At 55.1% G+C, this 19,308-nt stretch overlaps 1 protein-coding gene across 2 annotated transcripts in view; it reads left to right on the top strand.

Annotated features, from left to right (window-relative positions):
* Window positions 1-19,308, top strand: part of AGPAT3 (1-acylglycerol-3-phosphate O-acyltransferase 3) — a 153,865-nt gene that overhangs the window by 53,397 nt on the left and 81,160 nt on the right. The window contains exon 1 of one of the 2 annotated variants that reach the window (XM_045902377.3): window positions 8,855-9,012. The exons of the other annotated variant lie outside the window; for it this stretch is intronic. The gene's annotated coding sequence lies outside the window, so the exon portion shown is untranslated. Of the gene's footprint in view, window positions 1-8,854; window positions 9,013-19,308 lie in introns of those variants that run through there. 2 annotated transcript variants of the gene reach the window in all.

The raw sequence follows: 19,308 nt of genomic DNA, 5'->3' as shown, positions 1-19,308 counted from the left end.
CCTGGACGTGTGGACGTCACCGCCTCTGCCCCGTGTGCTCAGGATGGCTGGCTCATGCACTCGCCCTCAGTGGAGGGACCACTATCTGTGGCTGAGGGGGCCCCGAGGAGCTCACAGCACAGCGACGGCTTTGGGGGACAGGGAGGAATCCAGGGGGCAAATTCTTCTTCCTGCCTCACGAATGGCCAGGAGCTGAGACAGAGCGGCCAGTGTGGGCTGAACCCCACATTCTTCCTGCCCTCCTGCCCCCCCATCCCCCTTGCCCCCTCCCCCATCCCCTTACCCCTTCCTGTTTTCCTTGTCCTCCCATCCCCCCACCCCCCACCCCTCCTGACCTGTCTCTTCCCTCCCTCCAGCTGCCCTGGGTTGCTGACGGTGTTCCCCGCGCTGCACTTCTTACCCCCCCCGACTCGTTTACTTTACCCCTGGACGTTTGGGCCTCTTCACCCCCTGCTCCTCTTCCCCATCCCCCATCCCTCTGGCAGCCGCCAGTCTGTTCTCTGCATTTATGAGTCTGGTTCTGGTTTTGTTTGATTTCTTGAATTCCACATGTGAGTGAGGTCATACGATCACTGTTCTTCTCTGACTGACTTACTTCACTTCGCATAATACCTTCTAGTTCCATCCATGTTGTGGCAAATGGTAAGATTTCATTCTTTTTTATGGCTGAGTAGTAGTCCATTCCACACACACACACACACACACACCCCCCACATCTTCTTTACCCATTCATCAGTGGATGCACACTGGGGCTGCTTCCATATCCTAGCTGTTGTAGACAATGCTGCTAAAACATCAGGATGCATATATCTTTTCAAATTAGTGTTTTCATTTCCTTTGGGTAAATACCCAGTAGTATAATTACTGGATCATAGCGTAGCTCTATTTTTAACTTTCTGAGGACCCTCCATACTGTTTTCCAGAGTGGCTGCACCAGCTCGCATTCCCACCAGCAATGCACGAGGGTTCCTTTTTCTCCACATCCTCGCCAACACTTTTTGTTTCTTGCGTGTGTGTGTGTGTGTGTGTGTGTTTAATTTTAGCCATTCTGACAGGTGTGAGGTGGTATCTCGCCGTGGTTTGGATTTGGATTTCCCTGATGATGAGTGATGTTGAGCATCTTTTCATGTGTCTGTTGGCCATCTGGATGTCTTCTTTAGAAAAATGTCCGTTCAGCCCATGTTTTCTTGAGTACTGACAGTCAAAGCCAATCGCAAAAGCCCAGGCATGTGCTGGGTGAGTGGAAGGAGGTGGGCAGAAGGCGGCCGCTGAGCGGATCTGCCCCTGGGAGTCCAGGCAGGGGTCAGAGTGGGGGTCGAGGGTGCCCCCCGTGGAGGTAAGAGTCCTACCTTGTGGGCAGAGTCCACATTCCCTGGTGCACAGGGAGATCTTACAAATTCAAACCCCGTCTTCATCAGGGCAGAAACGTCCTTGAGACCGCAACGCTTCCATGAGCCAGGCTATGACATCAATGATGGCGGGTTTGCCATGAGAAGGCCCGGCTCTCAGCAGTCCACCTGCTCGTCGATTCTAGATTGCCTGGTGTTGGAGTGATGCTCGCGTGGCAGTGGTTCGCACCTGGGGGCTTGTACGGCCCTGGGAGGGAGCAGACAGCCAGCCCACTTCCATTCGAGGGGGGCATCCCCTCCTGGGGCAGAGAGGCCGGGGGGCGTGTGTGCTCAGGTCTCTTGGTAGCAACAGTGGTGGACGTGTCACACCTAGACTCTCATTTCACCTGCAAGACAGTTTTGCACCAGGAATTCTGATCCCCATTTTGCTCCAGAGATCACACATGCCAAGGTCACAAGCGATGAAGTTGGGAGTTGGCAGGGATCTGGCCATGGCGGGAGGGGCTGCAGAAGGAGCCAGAGCCTATATGTCCCCAGGAGAGAGGGTCAGAGATGGGTTGGCAGAGATGGGTTGGCACCACGTAGGCATCCTGCCGATGCCCTAGGAATGAGTCTGAGCCTCAACCGCTAGGCCCAGAGGGGTGTGCAGACCATCCAGGCCACCCTCCCACCTGCTGGGAGCGTCCACTCCTGTCCCCAGCTCTGCAGCGGCTCTCGCCCAAATTCTCCGTGAATGGCAAGTGCCTGGCCAACTTCCAGGGAGGGATGTTTTTTTCTGTCAAGGGATGGAGGTTCTGCTCCTCCTACTTTTATTCATTATTCACAAGGAGTTGGGCAAAGAAGCTCTCCAGCCAAAGGGACTAGGCCTTGATACTCCCAGGCTGCGTGACCTCCGGCAAGTTACTTAGCCTCTCTGTGCTTCAGTTTCGGGACCACAGTCCCTACGTCACAGAGTCGTTAGAACAGCATGGCATGTAGAGGACCCGCAGCAGGTGCTGGCTCCTGTCCCCAGCATCGTCATCCCTGTCATCACTGTTTCACTATTCCTGGCCCCGATTCTGATTCACTGGGTCGGCAGGTGCAGAGACTCTCTCTCGAGGATGATTGCTAGACAGTCGTTACTTTTGCTCTTGTTTCTCTTTCCTGCAAGATTCCAGGGGCCCTCTAGATCTTGTTCCGCAAAGGCGGAGGTCCCAGCTGAGCCCCGGCTGAGGGGGGCGGCAGGGACGGGAATGGCAGAGCAGAGCCGCTCTGCTTTCTCCGACGGCATGCCCGTGACAGCTCTCCTGCCCGCACCCTTGACCTGAGAAGACTTAGCGTAACATGAGTAATACATGCTTCTTGCAAAAAATAAACATAATGAGAGAGAGAGAACACGTGTGTATGGGCCGAGTGTTTGGGGGGCTGTCACCCCCAAATTCATGTTAAGTCTTGTATTCGGCATATGTTAAATGTACTGTTTGGAGAGGGGGTCTTTAAAGAGGTCACTAGGTGGCCCTAATGTAGTAGGACTGGTGTCCTAATAGGAAGAGGAGATGAGGACAGACACACATGCAGGGGACGACCACGTGAGGCCGCGGGAGAAGGTAGCATCCCCCCCCCATCAAGGAAAGAGGCCTCAGCGGGAGGCGATGCTGCCGACAGCGTGACCTTGGACTTCCAACCTCCAGCCTGAGAGGGTGGACCGTTGTTTGGGTCATGCCCGCTGTGGGGCTGTTAGTGTGGCCCCACAGACCAACACACCGTGTGCAGCGAAGACACTGCTCGTCCCTGGGGGCCCTCCAGCGATTCCAGGGATGCCCTCGGCGGCGGCAGAGCCTCCGAGTGTGAAAGTGGACAGTGCCCAGGGGCTGGGGGCAGCGGGGCCGGGTGGGGTTCCAGGGTGGAAACGAGCAGGCAAGATGGACAGTGACAAGGGCCACGAGGACACTGAAGGGTGCTGCTGGGGAGACTGGGAGTCGGCGGGGTGGGGAAGGGCCCCTGGGAGGGATGGCAGAGAAACCTCCAGCATGGCTTTCCCCGCGTGCCTTCACCTGGCCCTCCCAGAGCCCTCACGGGGCAGGTGGGGCGGCACATGATTCCCCTTGAACCATACGGGGAACTGAGGTGCAGAAGAGCAAGATGATCCACTCAGCCAGGTGAGAACCCGGTCCCCCCACCGAACCAGCCCTGTGACAGCAAGTCCAAGGGTCCTTCCATCTGGGACGACCTCTCCCATCCCCACCAGTTCTGGGTCCAGACGCAGAGGAGGCTTGTGTGACAGGAGTCATTCCATCTCACGGGGTGGAGGGCACCTGCCAGCCCGGCCTCCACCCCAAGCCCTGCCTAGCCCTGAGGAAACGGGAGCACGCACACTCACTTCAAAACTACACTGTTCCCGTCCACAGCCCGTCCCCCAGTGAAAGGATGTGTTTCTTTTGCGTGTCTTGACGTGACCCTCATGTCCCTCCTCCTCTGCATGTTCCCAGAAAGTGATGGTGAGCTTGCTTTTAATGCCCCCGCTGGTGTGCAGACCAGGTCCTTCCCAGGGGCCAGCAAAGTGCGGTCCGGGGGCACTTCTCCATGCCTCTTTTTCCAGAAACAACTCCTCTTCCATTATTCTGAGTATTTGGGTTTTTAGAGTATTTTATTCCCCATCACATCATGTTATCATCTGCGCAGGTAATAACCCCCAAAACCCTGGAGGTTCTCCTCCCCTTCATACTAACACACTGGGTTGTTTCTTCTGGAAGTATTTCCGGAGCCCCCCGACAACAGCGCTGACTAGCTCCCTTTCCTACTTCCCGCACGGTAGGTCTGTGAGCTGGGTTCGGGCTCTCCCGCAGGCATCAGAAATGCTATATTGCAACAGGTGAACATGTAGAAATAGCATATTTTTTTGTTTTTTTGAACACCAGAGAACAATCTGAAAGCTGATTTGGTGCAAAGAAAAAAATGACAGTTTTTGTGTGTCTGGGTGGGGGTGGGAGGGAGGGCGAGCCTCGTTTGAGCGATCACGCTGACTGCATGTTCCCCGCCCGCCTACCCTGTGGACAGAGCCAGCCCAGGGCAGTGGCCGCTGTCTTTATGAGGAGCCTGGGTCACGTTACCGATTTAGAGACCTGGGGGCCTTCAGGTCGGGGTCTGCACGCGCGCAAAATGCCCACCTGGACTGCAGAGTTGGCTGCAGCCCCGGGGAGCGCCCCGGTCGGGCAGCATCTCTGATGTGCAGGGCCGTCCGTGTCAGGTAGGGCCTCCAGGCAGAGCGCACGCAGTGCGGCTTAGGGCACAAGGGGCTTGAGGGCGTGGTAATGCCTGCAAAAGATAAAGGGGGGCAGGACTGGACAGACGGAGTCTCAGACCTCCACGCAGCTGCCCAAGGCTCGGAGCCCAGATGGCCTGTTGGGGGCGCCAGGCCCTGAGCTGACGCACTGCGGTACCCTACCCACTCCCACACACTGGGCTACACAGGGAGGGGGCCTCACAGCCGGCCTCTGCTCGCCCTCCGGCCCAGCTGCCCTCCCTCTTGGCACCCCTGACTCTACCCGGGGACTCACTAAGGGATGCTGAGGACAGTCCACGGCTATCAGCTGTGTGGCTCTCATCAGAACAGGCCCTGCGCTCAGCTCACAGGTCCTCAATCCCCACAGCTCGGTGGCTGCATCCGGAAGTTACTTCTCTCCCCGCCTGGCGGAGTGGGACACCCACCTTCATAGCTATAATGAGCCCAGATTCAAACCCGGGGCTTTATCCCTCCGCCGAGGGCCTCCCCACGTGCTGCACATTTGCCCGAGTTCTGTCCTCTGCAGAGTACTGGCTTCACCCACTCCTGTGACCTTGACCTCCAGGCTGCTCCCGCCAGGCTTCCCCCCAGGGCGGGCCTCCACTTAATATTCTCCACTGACACTTGACGTCTCGTGTGACTCAGGACCTCCAGGCTGAACACCGTTTCTCAACAGCCACCTCGGGATGGGGTCGTCGTGTGCCCTGGGGGTTCCCAGTCTCTGCTGTGAAAAATCCCTTTTAGGGTTTTGCCCATAGAGAAGCCCATTTTTAAAATAATTTGTCTCCTGTGGGGCTCCTGGGTGGTTCCGTTGGTTAAGCCTCTGACTCCTGATTTCAACTCAGGTCTTGATCTCGGGGTCATGAGTTCGAGCCCCGTTTTGGGCTCCACACCCAGCGTGAAGCCTACTTAAAGTACTACTCCTACCACTCCTAGTAGTAATTTGTCTCCTGAAAAACTCCTAGTAGTAATTTGTCTCCTGAAAAACTTACATTTGTAACCATTGTTTTTCCTGCTATGTATGAATTAAAAACATATAGCATCTATCCATTTGAGGCTAGAGGCTAGATGTTGGAGTTAATCAATTTCTAGGAAAGTTACTATCTTTAGTTTTGGTAAATTTTTACATCTTGGGTAAATATGCACTTCAGACTTTTAGAAATGCCTGAGTTAGCCCACAGCCATAGCTCTCTTGGCAAATTCTTGGGGATCAGGGAAGTCTGGGGTGGGAACCTCCTTGCTTTATAGGAAAGGGAACGAAGACCCAAATGGGTCATGTCCTTGACCAAGGTCACAGGCTAAGCTCCCAGCCTTGTCTCTCAGTTCCCCGGAGTGACGACAAGCTGACGTCCGTCCGGTTTAGCTGCTCCGGGAAGCCCTCCTCAGCCCGGACCCACCTGGAGCCCACGTTGCCACCGGAGCCCTTGAGCAGGCCTTGGGCAGGGCTCGACTGGGGAAGTTCTCCAATGAGACAGACTCTCCAAACAGGAAAGACTGCTTCTAGGCTTGGAGGCAGGCAACTGTCTGCCCTTTGATCTTAGGACCACCTCCTGGGCTCTGGTTTACTTACCTGTGAAATGGGATCAAGCCAGTTGGGTCAGAGATTTAGAGCAAGTAATGAATGGGGAGCCCTCTCCCAGGACCTATGTCCCCCTCGTCCCCCTCGTGGAGGGTACTCAAGTAACCCTCCCCTGCTTCTTAGTCATGCACCAAGCCCCTCTGTCTGCACATGTGTGCCACCTAACACCCTGGGTAAGACTTGTCCTTTCCTCATTTTAATTTAGGCAGCTGGGGACCCAAGTCCCTCTCCCAACGTAGAAACCATCATTGCTGGGGCCGCCTGGAGCCCCGCACAGCGGCTGAGTCAGGGTCCGGAGCCAGGCTTCGGCTCTGCTGCGCACGGGCAGCCGAGACGCTGGCCTCCCTGGGCCTCAGTCTCTCCAAAGGTAAAAGAGCTGCCAGTAGCGTGCGTCTCAGGGCTGGGTTTTGATAAGTAGGTGAAATAATGCACATATATAATAAACTCAGTAAACCTTAGGCAGGACCACGTTTCCCGTCCATCTGAGTTCGTGCTCTGCCCAGGGCCCAGTAAGTAGTTAAGGGCTGGTTGGCTGACTTGCAAGTTTAAATGTTTACTCTGCTCATATGTTCAGTTGAGCTTTTCCAGATGCAAATTCCTGCTAGCTTAGGTCTGAATGATCATAGATTCTATCTGAATATAGATTAGATGACATTGATGATGCTTTACTGTGTTGAGACAAATACAGTATTTTGAGCTGATCTAAAAGTTCGAAGTAACTATTAAGTGGCCATCAAGTGTCTGAACGATGAGGTACATTTAATTCGTTTTTTAGAAGTATTTATAAAATGTGTGCATACAGTAAATTTAAACTTTACTACCTAGTAACAATGAAGTTGCCTTACCCCTCTCCAGCCAATAACAGTCTCAGATAACAGTCTCACATTGATCCTTCCAGAAGTTTTCTGGATGTGTACATGCGTATACTGATTCTCAGTACAGGAAGGAGATCCTTGTATACACACTGCCCTGCATCTTTCCTCTCTGTCTTTTTTAATTTAACAGATCTTGGAGATTATATAGTATCAGCATGTGTAGAACCACATTAATTTTTTATTTTTTTAATTTATTTTTATTTTTTTTAAAGATTTTATTTATTTGAGAGAGAAAATGAGATAGAGAGCATGAGAGGGGGGAGGGTCAGAGAGAGAGGCAGACTCCCCGCTGAGCAGGGAGCCTGACGCGGGACTCCAGGATCATGACCTGAGCCGAAGGCAGTCGCTTAACCAACTGAGCCACCCAGGCGCCCAAAACCACATTAATTTTTTAATGTTCTAAATTAAATATATTATTAAATGAATATGCTGGAGTTTATGGAACCAGGTGTCTATGGGTTGTTTTCAGATTTTTGTTAATTATATGCCGTAAGTCAGAACATCCTTCTATGCACATCTGCAGGCGCCTGTGGGAATTTACCTGTAGGACAAGACAGCTAGAAGAGACGCTGCGGGCTCCAGGGTTTTAGGAGTAATACATTTCCACCAAGCATGCAAGCCATAACTCCTTTTTCAAGCATAAGGGAGTTGTGAGTAGAACAGGTGCACGTATGTGTATTTTATTTTATTTTAGTCCAAGTGTTTTCTGAAATAATGGGAGGAGGTTTAAAATAAGACCCAGCTGATTGTAACAGCGCCTGGTATTTTAAATAGTTTTCCAGTGAAACCGGTCCAAGTTCAGGAGGTCCAGCTTGACCTGAGGACCTGAACAGGCAGCGGGTCAGGCGAGGTACCCAGTGGAGAAAGCAGACTGGAGATGACCCTCCTCCTGGCTGCACTCCCTGGGACTGTCCAGGCTGGCCACCAGCAGGTGCTCCGTGGGGAACTCAGGCAACCCTGTCCAGCTCGGGCGCTCTTCAGGCAAGAGGGGAGAGCGGTCAGTGACCTGGGAGCGGGGTACACTAGCGAGGCCGGTTCCCGGCGACCGCCCCCCCACCCCAGTTCCGGGAAGCTTCCTCCAGGATCAAATTGATACAATGTTGCCGGCCTGGTGCCAACTATAAATAAGTCAAAGGGCGCTGCACGTGGGTCTGAAATCTATCCTCCCGCGGAGCCGAGGCTCCCAAGACGGTCCCCACGGTGACGCGCGGGATCCACCCCCCCGCGGCGGCGGTAACACCCCCCCTCTCCCCCTCCCCGGGCCGTGACCCGGGCTAGGGGAGGTGCTCACGCCCGGAAACAAGCCGGTGCCCGCGGGGGAGAGGGGACCCCAGGGAAATGGGGGGGTTCGCGGGGTCGCCCGACCCGCGGTGCTGTCTCCCCGCCCCCCCACATACTGCGCCCCCACCCGGTCCCCTCCCTGCGTCAGTCCCGCCTCCTGACCTGCCTGGCTGGTCCCTCAACCCGCGTGCCCCGCCGGCTCCGGTCCCCGCCCCGGATTCACGCGCGTCCGTTCCCCGACCTCTGCCAGGACCCCCTCCCCGCCTGCGCCCCCCCGTCCCCCCTCCCCCCCCCGGCCAGGAACCCCGCTGTCCCGCGTCCCTCCCCACGTGTCCCCCGGCCCCCACGTGTGTCCCCCCGGCCCCCCCCGCGCCCCCCCGAGCGCCCCCCCGCGTGTCCCCGCGTGTCCCCCCCGCGTGTCCCCCCCTCCTCGCGCGCCGGCGGAACTGTGGGATCGCCGCGCACAGGAAGTGGCGGGGCGGCGCGGCCGAGGGCGGAGGGCGGCGGGCCGGGCGGGGCGGGATGGGGGCCGGGGGCGGCGGGCGCCGCACTCGCTGAGGCCCGACGCAGGGTCGGGCGCGCCCAGGGCCGGAGCGCAGCGGCCGGAGTGGCCGTGGAGGCGACGCCGAGGCCGCGCGCGCGACGAGCAGGTGGCGGCGGCTGCAGGTGAGCGGCGCGGCCCCCACCGAGGTCGGGCCCCCCTCCCGCCGCCCGAGGTCGCTCCCCTCCCCCCGCCCCCCGCCGCCCCAGGTCGCTCCTCCGCCGGAGGTCGGCCCCCGCCCGAAGTCGGCCCCGGGCCCGCTGGCCCCGCGCCACAGTGGGCCGGCTGCGCTCCGCCCGGCGTGGGGCCTGCGGGAGGACGGGGCGGGGGGGGGGGGGGCGGCTGGGGGTGGTCCGTGGGCCCGGGTCGTCCCCGCACCCCTGGCCTCCCCGGTGCCTTGTCCGGCGGAGGCCCAGGACACCTCCCCGTCTGCCCCTCTCAGGCCGCTGCAGCCTCCAGGGGAGGGGGCCGGCGGGGGGTGAGGAGGGGGGAGCCGCTGGGGGAGGGTCGCCCCGGGAGGGGCCTGGTGGCCGGGGCTGAGGGAGGGCGCGACCCCCCCACCCCGGACTCTGCTCGGGCCCCCTCTGCTCCCCCTGCGGTCGCGACGGGCCCCCTGCCTGGCTCGGGGGCACTGGGGACCTGGGACCCTGCGCAGCGCCCCTGACCCCAGCAGGCCGTGGTCCAGGCTTAGTTTCACTTTTTGCTCAATCCGAGGGAGGGCTGCAGGTGGAGATGCAAAGGGGGTGGCGTGTGCTGAGTTTTCAGATTTGACTTTGGCGTTTGGACCAAGGCCGACTGTGAATTTCCACCGTTCCAGTCAAGTGATGGGGTCAGTCAGTGATCCAAGAGCTGTTTGGGGCCCGAGCCACCTTCACCCCCAGGGCCACCCCCAGGACCCTGGAAAGGAGGATTATTAGCAGTTGCAGCTACCTTGAAAAATTGTGCAGTTGTGTTTTTTTTTTTTTAACTTTGAGAGAAGTTCAGTGCAGTAGGGAAAATGCTTTTATAAATGGCTTCCTGGGCCTTTTTTTTTTTTTAGCACAATACTAATAGTCTTGTCTAGGGGAATACTTGAACAGGTAGGTTCCTTTTTGTAGGAAACATGATCTTAATAGAAGGAAAAATGAGGACCGCTGGCCTTCAGAGTCTGGGATGGGAAGCAGCGCCCATCCGAGAAGTGACAGTCATCCCAGGGAGCCCAGGTCCACCACTGGTGTGCTGGTGCTGCTGGGGCCCGGTGTGGGGGCTACACCCAGAGCCCCCACCCCCATCCCGTGCTCCAGGTTAAAGTTCTGCAGGCTGATGATACTCACTTATGGGTTGCTAGTCCACGTTTCTCTGTTGAAAAGCTTCATAGGGAGTCTCAGTCAGATTCTGAACGTTCCCTAATTTGATCACTTCCTTGCTGCCCCCTCTTCCTTTTCTAGATCATCATGACTATGCACCCCCCCTTCTCATCCCCTTCAAAGTTTTAGAATTAGCCTGTTATGGCTCACTTCTGTATCCATTTCTCAGTCACCCTTAGGGATCTCCATGATTACATTGTTTAAAAGAGAGGCTACATGGGATTGACAGTCAGGATGGGAAGGGCCTCTTCTTGGCCCTGGAAGGTACAGTCGCCTTAATGTCTCGAGCCAGATGTCATGTGTATGTGTATGCATAGTGGCCATGCGTGGCTGGAGTTTGCTGTTCATGCCACCCATGTGGGGCCCTACCTGGAGAATCTCTACCAAGAGGTCTGTGTCTTAACAATAAACTGAGGCATGTGTGAGAGCAGGGTGAGAGGCAGGGTTGTAGGATGGTCAGGGAAGGTGCAGGAGGGATATTTCAACTGCCTCCAGGGAGGGTGTCCTCGGCCCTGGGCTGGCCCACGTGGCAGGCTCAGCGCCTGCATGAGTGCTCCCTGGCCTGAACACGGTCTGTGGGCCAGCGCTGGGGAAGCAAACAAAGCAGATGTTTTATTTTGAAAGGTAGAAAAAGTGTATCCACCAAGGTGATCTGTCCATTTTTACTCCTGCTTCCCACTGAGTTCACCCTGATACGTAGCCCGTGGCCTCTGATCACACCTCAACCTTGGAAAAGAGGTCTGCGAGAACAGAGGTCTGGCTGCCTGCTGAAGGTTAGGTCACAGATCAGCATGACCAGGTTTAAACTAAGATCCACGGGCTCCCATCTTCTGAGACCCCACCATCTGCTAAAAGTCCATACATTTTCATCTGGGGTCAGATCAGAGGTAGGAAGGAAATATTGAAATCCTTGTAAACAGGGAAAATAAAAAACAGAAGTTGTGTTGAGAGGAGCCAGATTCACTGGGGTTTTTTTTGGACGGGAAGGGTCTGGTTAACTTGTCCAATCACATTTTACCTCTGAAATGCACACCTTATGGTGACTTTCAGCCTGACTTAACATGGGAGACAGGGGAGGGCACGCTTACGGTGTGGACCAGGTGCCCCTCACTGTTAGCAGCGGCCCCCGTCAGATCTGGCAAAAGCAGTAACTTCCGTCTCTAGCCCTTTCTTCCCTCCCTGGCCTTGTCAGAACTCAAAAGAGTTTACTGGTAGAAGTTGTGGCTGATTGATATTTATAGAGCAAAGGACCTGAGTGGCTACATTTGTCTGTTTCTTTTTAAATGATTTGTATAAGGTAAGATCTTTAGTTACTCAGTAAGGTCAGACTGAATTTTGTAAAGCAATTACTTAGAAATTTCATAGATTTGACTTTTGGTTAACCAAAGAATATTTGAGACTTTAAATGAGTTGTTTCAAGTTGTAAGGGAAAATGTCTGTGACTTAATTGCCCTTCCTAAAACTACTTTGTAATAATCTTAACATTCATCGCAAATTACTAATTGCAAAATGCTGCATTTTAGGCAAACACATGAGTGGTATGTCCTTGGACAGGCTTCCTTTCAGTTATTAAAAGAATTTGCCATGTTTGGATTATCTTTGTGGAGCGAAGTGTGAGAGGTGGTGATCTTGGGAGGGCATCTGTGCGACCATTTGGGAGGTGGCAGGCGGGCTGGGGGGAGGCTGGCCCCTGCCCTCACTGCAGGGTGCAGTCTCACCAGCTGTGGACGCTGTGGTTTGACCGCTGTCCCTTCCCGAGCATAGCTGGAAGGGTCGCAGGTAGGGTACATCTTTCGATGCTGGTGCTAGCAGATCGATATGTGACAGGCGACATTCTTCCATACGATTCAGAACCGAGGCTGGGCACGTGGTAGGAGCAGCGTGCCAGTGGCCAAGAGGCCTGTCCCCAGGCGACTTGGGGAGGCCATGCATTATTAATGTGGATCTTCTCGATTCCTTTCTGAAAGTGGGTGGGGAGTGAAATCTGTAATAAAGAAAAATGGTAATGAATTCTACCGCGAGCAGTAGTAAAAAGCTGTATGCTGCAAGGAAGTACCTTCAGCCAGATGTGTCGCTCAGCGGCGAATTGTATCCCCTATGGTGGGAACCTGGTGGGAGAGCTAAGCTCTCTTCATCACATCGTTGGCTGACCTGAAGACTTTAGAAGCATGTGCTGACGTTAGGAGTGTCCCCTGCCTCCTCACTGAGGCTTTACATATTGTCCTGTGATAACAGCTACAATGATGGGGGCTCTGTGAGGTGTTTCACGTGCAGATTATGTTGTCTGATTCTTGGAAAAGCCCTGTGAGGACACTGGCCTCGCCCCCATTACATGGATGGAGAAACTGAGCGGGGAGGACTTGGTGGGGGTTGCTCAGCCAGCAGGTGATGAATCTAGATTTCAAAGGTCTTCTTGAATCCAGAGCACCTTGATACTCAGAAAACTCAGTTATGAAAAAATCTACATTTTTGAAACTAAGTGGTTGGCTTCGCGCAAGTAGTCATTTAAAAACTTTTTACTTCCAGAAGGCTACGCTTGGTGGACTGGGGATCAGAAATCCCCATCTGAGATGGTGGAAACAGATACATGCTAGATATGATGTTGCATTGGAGAAAAAGTCAGGTTATGCAAATTCGTGTGTGCTCAGCTGCCTTGTGCCCTTGGTGGGAGTGAGGTGAAGGGCTGTCCTGGGGACGAGTGTAAGGAGTGCACCAGTGGTTGGTCCAGCATTCCGAGCACTGGTTTCTACTGGAGGCCACTGTCCAAGTCTAACTGGAGCCATTGAATGAATATGCCTTTTATTAGGAAGATACACATAATCCTCATGTTCAGAGAGAAGTCCGTCAACTGGTATACCTTGCAAAATAAGGCTTAATAGCAGCGATTTTTGCCAAAATGGGCCAGAAGTCAATTCTTACATGGAGAGTGCATCAGTTTGGGTGCCGCAGGAAGCAGATGCCCAAAAGAGAGGGGCAGGAGGTTAGCTGGGAGAGAGGCTGTGGAGGCCAAGGGGCGCAGGGGCGGGGTGCTACGGGGGCCCTCACCGTGTAGGTCTGATGAGGTGAGAGGAGACAGCGGTGGTGGAGAGCTGGGGAGGGAGGACCTCTCATGCAGCTCTGAGAAGGTCTCAGCCAGGGGCCTCTGGCTGGGACTGCCCCCAGCCCGGGAGCCCGGGATCCCTCAGGCCCGGCTGAGCGTGGAGGGTGCGTTGCCACCGTGCGGCAGGTTCTCCCTTGAGGGGGCTCTGAGTGTCCAAGCCCTGTGACTGCCTCACAGATGACGTTTAGTGCCTTCCACAAAAGTGGAAGGACGTGGTAAACATGATCCTCCAGTGCTGATAATTGTGCAGCATGGGTAGTGAGTTGGTTTTGTTTTAGAAAAAGCCCTGTGGTTATGGCAGGTCTCCTTCGCTGGGCCTGGCGGTGAGCTGGTACCCAACAGCAAAGCATCCGGTGCTGGGAAAGAACCGGGGGCTTCCAGATGGCCGTGGAGGGCAGAGCACACACACGTTAGCACCCGTTAGTGGTTATTTTCAGCTGTGTGAGTCAAGGGGCGTACTACTATAACTTGGGCTCTAGCGAACGTGTTAGAAAATGCAGTGCAGGGGAGCCTGGGTGGTTCCGTCGTTAGGCGTCTGCCTTCGGCTCAGGTCATGGACCCAGGGTCCTGGGATTGAGCCCCGCGTCAGGCTCCCTGCTCAGCCGGGAGCCTGCTTCTCCCTCTCCTACTCCCCCTGCTTGTGTTCCCTCTCTCGCTGTGTCTCTCTCTGTCAAATAAATAAATTAAAAAATCTTTAAAAAAAAAAAAGAAAGAAAGAAAATGCAGTGGCAGTCTGCAGTTCACCTCTGGCTCCAGGCTAATGTGGCATTTTCCTGGAGCTCCAACTGCTTTGTGCCCTTCACTTCTTTTCTTTATAGTGTAGGGAGTTATTGGGTACAAACATTTCTTTTTTGGTAAATAAAACTACATAAAAGTTGTGAACACAGATTCTGACAGAGGCCAGGCAGGAAGGGGAGCCAGGGGAAATGTAGGTGTGAAACAGAGGAGGACGGCTATGTGGACAAGAGTGATGGCCGAGGCCTCTTCTCTTGGGCATGCTTGCCGGACCCCCAGCACTGCCCCAGCCAGCATGACCCCAACACGGACCCCCAGACACCCCCAGCTTTGACCCCCAGCACTGAACCCTCACCCCCAGCACTGACTCCCAGCCAGCATGACCCCCAGCTGACATGGCCAGGTGAATGCAGGACGAGAGGAAGTAGATCTTTGGTCTGCTAGGACAAGGCAGAAATCTGGTTTTTTTTTTTTTTTTTTAAAGATTTCATTTATTTATTTGACAGCGAGAGAGGGAACACAAGCAGAGGGGGAGCAGCAGAGGGAGAAGCAGGCTCCCTGCTGAGCTGGGAGCCTGATGTGGGGCTCGATCCCAGGACCCCGGGATCATGACCTGTGCCGAAGGCAGATGCTTAACTGACTGAGCCACCCAGGAGCCCCTGAGAAATCTGGGTTGTTGTATGCAATTATTTTTAACAAACTGCAGACCAAATAAAAAAATGTTGCTGCCCGAATTCAGCCTATAGGTCATAATTTTTATAACACCTAGTCTAAAACATTTGTTTAATTTTTGAAATAAAGTAACTGAGCTAATGAAAGGAGGACAAAATGGGCACTTTTTAAATGCATGAGAAGCAAAAACATGGATAACAGAAACCCGAGGCTTCATGTGCAGATGAAAACCAAAATATTGTTCATCCATCTCAAGCAGGGCTGCTGGAAACAGGATGGGGGTTCTCTGATGGCGTGGGGAGGGGACCCAGAGTCCGTGTCTGCCGGGAAACGGGAACTCTGTGCGTCTCTACGTGTGTGCAGGAGGCCCTCCTCAAGTCAGCACGAAGATCAGGTCCACGAAAAATGTTTACAGAATGTGCCCGAATGCTCGCCGGACAGCACTCCTAATCCGGACCCGTGTCTGCGGACCCCCTTGGCCACTGGCCCGCTGCAGGTTACAGCCACCAGGTGGCGAGGCTCTGGCACGCGAGTGTGCCTGGCGGCCCCGCTCTTTCTCCAACGCGTGTCCCTCGCTGCACAACGGGGGACGCACGTGCTCTCGAGCACTTGATCCTGTCATGAGTTCTCACAAGTGGAGTGGATGCAAAATGTCCTGTCTAATTGTGGCCTTGATTTGCATTTCCTGCTTGATGCTGCTGAGCGTCTCCCTGCACGGACGGCCGCCCGTGTTCCCGCTCTGAGTTCCTTCACCTGCTTCTTACCTGTGGTTCTGCACCATCCATTTCCTCGTGTGTGTGCCTCCGGCCTTCTCCCAGCTGTGTCCTGTCTTCTTCCTTTATTGATGAATAGAACCGCCTGATTTCCTGTGGATTCACCCATCTTTCCTTTTATGGGTGCTGCCTTTTGCCTGTTGCTGAGAAGTCCTTCCCCACGCTGGGGCACTCATGCGCGCTCCTGCGTTCTCTTGTGGAAGTTCTGAGGTTTGCCTCCCACCTGGAGGCCCCTCATTCCTCTGGAGCTGACTCTGTGGTGTGAGAAGCGGGGAGCCAGTGCTCTTCTGTCCCCCACGGGAGCGCCGCTTGTCCACAGTGGTCCCCGCCCCCCTGGTGGCACTGCGGCCACGTGGCCACGTGTGCAGGTGCCCTCTGTCTGGTTCTCTGTCCCTCTGGTCGGTGCGTCTGCTCATCCTTCCTGCGGGGTCTCAGGAGCAGCTGGCCATTCCTGCTCTTTGCTTCTCCATGTTACGTGTTAAAGTCGGCTTCTGAAGTCTCATGAAAAACTGTCAGGATTTTGACTGAAATGGCACTGACTGTGTAGATCAGCTGGGAGGAATTTTTCGCCTTCACGGGCCATTCTTCCTGCTGTGAATGTGGCCTGTGTCTCCATTAATGCAGATTGTCTGTGGCTTCCAGTGAGTCTCCCCCACGTTCCTCAGCCTGCCTTACGTCTGCACTTACGATTACTCCCAGGGGCCCTGATGACTTCTGTTGCTTTTCTAAGTGGCATTTTTAAATTTTATTTTTTATTAAAAATTTTTTCTAACCCCTTGTTGGTGTTGAGCAGAAATGCATTTGATTTGGGGTATTGCTTTGATAGCCAGTCACCTTACCAATCTCCATTTCCTGTCATTTATTTGTAGATGTTTAGGATTTTCTTTTTCTTTTTTTAATTTACTTGTTCATTTTGGGGGGGCAGAGGGAGAGGGAGAATCTCAAGCAGACTCCCCGCTGAGGACGGCCGTGGGGCTCCATCCTGCAACCCTGAGACTGTGACCTGAACTGAAACCAAGAATCAGATGCTTAACTGACTGAGCCCCCCACATGCCCCCCCTTTTCGGGTTTTTCTGTGTGGACGTCATGTCATCTGGGAGTGGTAATGGCTTTGTCTCTTGCTTGTGCCTTCTTGTTTTACGGCCAGTCTGGGGCCTTCAGGACAGTGTTGAATGGAAGTGCGACAGGGTGTCCCGGTTTTGTTCCTGATTTTAGGGAAACACTGCTGTTTCCCTTTCCGGTGTTGGCACGACAACTAAGCAGTTCCAAATGTTAGTTCTTTTTTTACTTTTTAGAGAGGGGGTGCAGAGGGAGGGGGAGAGAGAATCCCAAGCAGACTCCCCGCCCAGTGCAGAGCCCGACATGGGGCTCAACCCCACGGCCCTGAGATCATGACCTGAGCTGGAACCACGAGTCAGAGGCTTAACCGACTGAGCCCCCCAGGCACCGCTCCCCTCGCCCCCAATCTTAGCTCTGAATCCTCCTGTTGCTCTCCCTGGGATCAGAGGTGGGAAGACAAAGAAAAATATAAAGAGTAAAGACTCACCTGCACATCAGGGAGATGTGGAAATGTAACCCGGGGAGGTGCTGGCCCACGCACCAGGGGCTGCGACATGAAAAGGCTGCAGAAACCCAGTGTTTGGGAAGGTGTGGAGCAAACGGGCACTGCGCGGGGGAGGCCACGTGGTGGGGCCTGCCCCGGAGCCAGTTCACTCCCGGGCGTGCACCAGTATGCGTACATCAGGACCCCCATGCAGGACGTCCCGGCAGCTGTGGTCCTAATGCACAAACCCTGGAAGTGCTCTAGATGCCCGTCTCCAAAGAACACGAAGAGGTAACAGCTTCTGGAATATTCACACGGCGGGGAAGAGAATGAAGCGGTTACACGAGCAGGCGTGTGTGGCTGTCACGGGCGGGCCGAGCAAAGGGTGCGTATGTCCCGGTTCCGTTCCCGCGGACACTGCTGCGCGGCTGGGCCTGGGGAGCGGCTTCCCGGCGGGGCGGGGAGCGTGCACGGCTCCTGGGGGCGCTGCAACGGTGTCTTCCTCGAGCCATGTGTTGGTCACATGGATGTGTGTGCTGTGTGCACTTTCCTGTGTGTATATTATACTGAAATCAAAAGTTTTAAAAAAGAGTAAACGAGAAAATTATAGAGACAGAAGGCAGGCACAGGAATCCAACAGCTGTATCATCAGTGAACCGAATAGCCCGACCAGGAAACCCACACGGTGCAGCTGCCAGCGACGTTCTGGAAGCTTCCGTCGCTGGAGAGTCCTGTGCTGAGCGCCTGCACCACCCGGAGCCTGACCCGGGGGGGCGATGGAGAGACCGGCTTGCAGATACTCCCAGGGCCCAGGGACCGTGCCTGTCAGGGAGAGGAAAGCAAGCAGCCCGCTGGGGGTGGGGGTGGGGGTCTCAGGAGAGAAAATGGGAGCCGCAGGCTTGTCCGGACACGCGGTCCTTCCAGGCCCGCTGGGAAAGCTCCAGCCAACCGCAAGGGGATGGTCAGCTCGTGTGTGTCCGCGGTGGTGGCAGGAGGGCGGCACGCGGCTGTGACAGTGACAAGGGCCGTCCAGCCGGTGCGGCCGACCTGAGAGTGAGCGGCCCCGCCTAGCGGGCTGCACCCCGTGGCAGGCAGCGCACTCCGGGCCCCCGGGGACTCCGAGGTGCCTTTGGCCCCAGCCAGGAGTGACCCGGGCGGCAGGTCCCACATCCCTGAGTGGGACACACCCCGCCCGGGAGGCTTGGGGGGAGGTAGGGGGCTCCTCACAGTCACACTAACCACGGTGTCAGCCGCGCTCCCGGGACACATGCTCCAGGTACCCTCTGCTGGTGCGAGGTGGCCTGGCCAGGCTTAGGCTCAGGCACAGCCCAGGGGCCTGTCTCTGGGTGGCTGGCTTCCTGTCCCTCAGGGGAAGCTCCTCGGGTTTAGAGCCACGTCCGCAGGGTGGGGGAGAGGGGTGAGAACACCTTTTCAAGCTCTCGTGTTGGAGGATGACATACTGGGAGGGGACTCAAGAGGTCAGCGGTTCCTTCGCATGGGGGGCAGGGGGACGGTGTGGCAGGGCACCGATATTAATATACCTCCTTGGACAGTGTCACCTGTTCGAAACGGTGAAGTTACAGGAACAGAGATTGCCTATTTTTCTGTATATGCTTCCTTTCAGGTTAAGAAAGTTGTCTTGTTTCTAAGAATATTTTGCTGAAAAGGTTTTATAAAGACTTCTTCTGCATGTATTGAGCGGATCATGTACGATTTTTCCATTCATCTGCTAATTTGGTGAAGTACATGGGTCCTTCTTTGCCTTCCTGGAAGTATCCCAGCTTGGCTGTGGTGTATGATTTTTTGCTACATTACTGTGGTTGGTGGGTAATATTTTGTGGGGGATTGTCTGCAACTGTGTCCAAAGTGAGTTTGGCTTCTAATTGTCCTTTGTCACATCCTGTCCTTGTGTGGTCTGCTCCGAATGAGCCAGGCTCCTGAGGGGTGGTGAATCCTCTCTGCTGTGTGGCAGAGCTTCTGCAAGACCGAGGTCGCGCGTTCTAGGTGTTCTCTTGGTTGCAGCCTGGCCTCTGTGTGGATCCACGATTAGGTCCTGGTTCTGTCTTTTTAAGAGCCGCAGACCCGTCAGGGTTTCCAGTCCTGCCTGGATACAGTTTGGTAGCTTCTTTTCCCAGGGAGTAATCTGCATGTGCTCGCTGTTTCCGTATCACCGTGTCATCCCCTGCTTCCGCGGCACAGGGCTCCGGGCGTCGCCGGGTCCTCAGGCTCGGGCTGCCAACAAGGTGCCACCG

The sequence above is a fragment of the Mirounga angustirostris genome, unplaced genomic scaffold, assembly GCF_029215605.1.
Source record: "Mirounga angustirostris isolate CCGP_5_RB_7025 unplaced genomic scaffold, mMirAng1.0.hap1 SCAF_1, whole genome shotgun sequence".
Classification (NCBI taxonomy): Eukaryota; Metazoa; Chordata; class Mammalia; order Carnivora; family Phocidae; genus Mirounga; species Mirounga angustirostris.
The sequence above is the reverse complement of the archived record's forward strand: the minus strand, read 5'-3'. Positions and strand labels throughout refer to the sequence as shown.